The sequence below is a fragment of the Cebus imitator genome, unplaced genomic scaffold, assembly GCF_001604975.1.
Source record: "Cebus imitator isolate Cc_AM_T3 unplaced genomic scaffold, Cebus_imitator-1.0 Scaffold67, whole genome shotgun sequence".
Lineage (NCBI taxonomy): Eukaryota > Metazoa > Chordata > Mammalia > Primates > Cebidae > Cebus > Cebus imitator.
In genome coordinates this window covers 5,247,786-5,252,036 of record NW_016107382.1, presented here as the reverse complement: position 1 = coordinate 5,252,036, position 4,251 = coordinate 5,247,786, and positions in this window count along the sequence as shown.

Sequence of the window (4,251 nt, the reverse complement as noted above, 5' to 3'; positions counted from 1 at the left end):
GTGGTAATATGTAAATAGGCAGCTAGGCTTGTACCTGTCAAGCTCAAAAGAGATAAAGTGTTCAGACTTAGCAACAGCAGCTAAAGCAATGGCCAGTGAATGAGATCAGACAAGTACTGTACATAGGATAAAAGACAACCATGGTCACATAGATAAACCAGTCCTTCAGCCCACCCCCACTTCTTTCCTCTGTAGCTTTAGAGATCATATATATGTATTCTTCCCTTAAATCTATATCACATGTTTTGTAACCCTAAACATCTTATGAGATTTTCAAGGACATGTATTTCTTTCTTCAACCATATGTAAGACATAATTAGATGCTAGAAGAACACTGCACTTTCAATTACAATAATTGTAAAATCTTTAATTCATATAACCCTGTACATAATATAAATAAGAATTTGCTATAAAGGCATTGGAGGCTCAACAAAATAGCAAGTAATTATCAGGCCATGGTCCTGAAGAAGAAGGAAATCAATAGAGGCAAGGTCAATAATTAGGCTTACTCTTCCCCTGGGGCACTGGCTAATACTGGAAGAGGCTGCTGAGGGGCTGAGGGGGTGAGGTGTGCTCTTAACAACATCCCCGGAATAAGTAGACAAAAGCTGGAGGCAGGAACCTGCTTGACAATACAGAGAGGTGTGGATAAATCTCATGCACTTTGGATTAGGACTCTGAAAAGCTGTATCCAGGGAATAAACATGAACCAGAAGTTGTTCATCACTGGAAGAACAGCTAAGCTTTCTTTTTCTTTCATCCCATGTACTGTGTCTTTAGAGCCTGACACGTACAATTTCTCTTAGTCTCAGAAATTAAATTGAGGTGATCAGATTACTAGTGTACAGAGGCAACTGTTGAAGGAAAAACAAATAATCTCTAGAGAAAGATATTACACTAGGCCTCAATTTCTACAAGCAATTTGTAAGTATAATGTCTGTCTCACAATAAAAATCATCCATGCATGTAAAAGGATAAAATAAAATTAATGAGAACTAACAGAAAAAACGGGACATTTAAAAGGCCTGTAGATGCTGATGTTATCAAACACAGACTTTCAAATAACTATGTTGACCATGACTAAGTTTATAAAGGTATAATTAAGAATTTCAATTACAACGGAGCTCAAAACAATTTTAAAAAGACATACTACATTCTTAAGAACACATAGAAATTCTAGAAATAACAAATACAACTAACAAAAGTAAGAATTCAATGATGGGTTTAATACTAGCTTAGATGCAACTGAAGAGAGAATTCATGAAGTGACATGTAAATCCAAAGAAACAATCTAGAATATAGCATGAAAAGAGAAAAAGATAAAAAATATATATATATAGAAGCAAGGGTAAGAGATGTAGAGAACAGAATAAGAAGGTCTAAACTATGTGTAAATTATAGTCCCAGAAAGAAAGCAGAAAATATATGTGGCAGAAGCAATATTTGAATAATGGCTAAGAATATTCCAAAACTGAATGTTCTAGACATAGACTTGAAAACCCCTGCAAACCCAAGCAGGTTAAATAAAAACCAGAGACGATGAATATTTAAAGTGCTACGACATAATGTTATCACTGAATGTTTTTATTCCCCTGAAATTCATATGTTAAAGCCTTAATCTCCAGTGTGACTGTATTTGCACATAAGGCCTGTGAGAATATGGTTAAATGAGATCATAAGAGTGGGGCCATAATCCAATAGGTCTGGTGCCCTTGTAAGAAAAGGAAAAGATAACGGAGCTCTCTCTCTCTGCCATGTGAGGTCACAGTGAGAAGGCAGCTATCCATAGGCCAGGAAGGGACTTCTTGCCAGAAACTGAACTGGCCAGCAACTTGATCTTGGACTTCTCATAAGCGCCAATTAAAAATTCTGTTAAAAGTAAAATAAAAACATTTGGGGGTAAATAAAAAGAGAGTGAGATAATTCATTATCAGTAGGTTAATACTGCTGGAAAGGAAATATCCAAAGGCATTTTTAGGTGGAAGGAAAGGAAACCAGATGAAAGGCAAAAGTTGAAGATGATGAAGAAGAAGAAGAGGAAGAGGAGGAGGAGGCGGAGAGGAGGAGAGGAAGAAGAAGAAGAAATAGCAAATAAAATAGTAAATTTGTGTGTAAATGCATTCAAAATAGATCATATAAGGTAATAACAAAGTAGCATTTAAGTTTGGGGTGTGTTAAGTGGCACTGAAATGCTCTAAGATTATTAAATTTTTGGCAACAGATTAAAAGTAACAATTAGTATTAGACTTTGATATGTCAAGGATACATTTCTAATCCCTAGGTTGACACTGAAAGAGTATATATCTAAACTGATGGATGAGGGAAATGGAAAAATAAAAAGTATTAATCTAAAAGGAGAGGACAAGAAATAAAAAACAGTCAGTATAACTAAAAGCACATAAAAAGATGGTAGATTTAAATCCAAGCAGATCTGAATCATATTAAATATAAATACTAAAGTTCAAATCAAAAGATGAATTATTACACCGGACTTAAAAAAAACCAAAATGCAACTATATGCTATATATACGAGACATATCTAAACAAAAGTATAGACAAAAATTAAATAAAGAATGGGGGGGAGGCAAGAAAAAATAAAACAAAAGAATAAAAAAATTAACAGAAGGACTTCAACAAAAGGAAACTAATTTAGCTATATTAATACCTAATTAGATACATTTTTAAGGCAAAATGCATTATAAAAATAAAAAGACACATTTCATAGTAATAAAAGTTTCAAAAGTGCAACTGACCAAGAATGTTTAACAATTCTAAACAATGTATTATGGACCTAATAACATTGCCTCAAAATAGATAAAGCATGATTGACAAAATTACAAAAGAAAAGAAGTCTAATCTTTTCTTAATTTATAAGAAATTTTTAAGTCACAAGAAAACTTAAAATGGTTGTTTACGTAGGCCACTGAGTTTTGGGGTAATTTATTAGGGCAGGAATAAAAAACTAAAACACCAATCAATATGGCTTAAAAGTTTCAAGTGTCAAGGTAACCATCCCAGAGCTTCATGTCTGGCCCTTCCTGTTTCTATGCGCTTCCGCAGGATGTAATGGACCTGTGGAAAACTGCCCATCTGTATACTGTTTTCTGGGTTATTCACTTTCTGCTATTCTCTTTTGTTGGTCAACAACTGTACACACATGGGATGGCTCAAATGAAGAAGTAAAGTAAAGAAGAATATGGTACAATGAGAATACTTGTGTATTCTGAATGGGAGTATAAGTAAGTACATTTAGAAGATATTCTGGTGTTATCTGCTAAAGATGAAGACATATCCCCTATTACATACTCACAGATGCAGAGAAGTATGTAAATATGCATTGGGATTCATATGATTCATATACAACAACGATCATAGTAGTATCATTCATAATTACCCAAAGTTGAGAACTTCAAAATTTTTACAAATATTACAACAAATAAAGACTATTAATAGAACAGAGTAGCATAAACCAATTAAAATTAGCATGTTACATGCAACAACATGAAAACATATGTCCACAAAAAGACTTATATAAGAATGTTCATACTTTATTCACAATAGCACCAAACTGGAAACAGCACAAATGTACATCAATACAATCTACATGATATATCAATTCACAATTTGTAGTGTACCTATACAAAGAAATGCCACTCAGTAATACAGAGGATTGTACTAGTTCACCCAAGCACATGAATGAATCCAGTGATGTGCTGACTACCGGCTCTTTAGGGTAGGGAAACCCTGATTTATACCACTTGCCAATTTCTATGAGGTAAATATTCCCACCATGGTCAATTTCAAGCTACCAAACTGAAGTCACTGCATATACATTTGGGAATAGATGCACACAATTGGCTTTCTCAACCTAGTTTGAGCTGGCTCTAGCATGACGCTAGATGACTCTTGCAGACATTAAGCTGTGCAAAAGGCCAGACACAAGAGTACCCATTATGTGGCTTCACTTATATGAAGTCCTAGAGAACTAATTTAAAATGAAAAAAAAAAAAAGCAGAAAAGTGGACCCATCTGGGGAACTGGGGTGAGGGGTTCTCTGGGAAGAAGCAGGAGGGAGTTTTATGGGCAGATGGAAATGTTCCATAGTGTTGTGATAAGGTTGTGTATTACACAGGTTTATCTATTTGTCAAAATTGTACAGCTAAGACTCATACCTTTCAAAGCATAGAAAATTCACTTCAAAAAAGAAGACAAGGGAGGGGAAGGGAGGGGAGGGGAGGGGAGGAGAGGGGA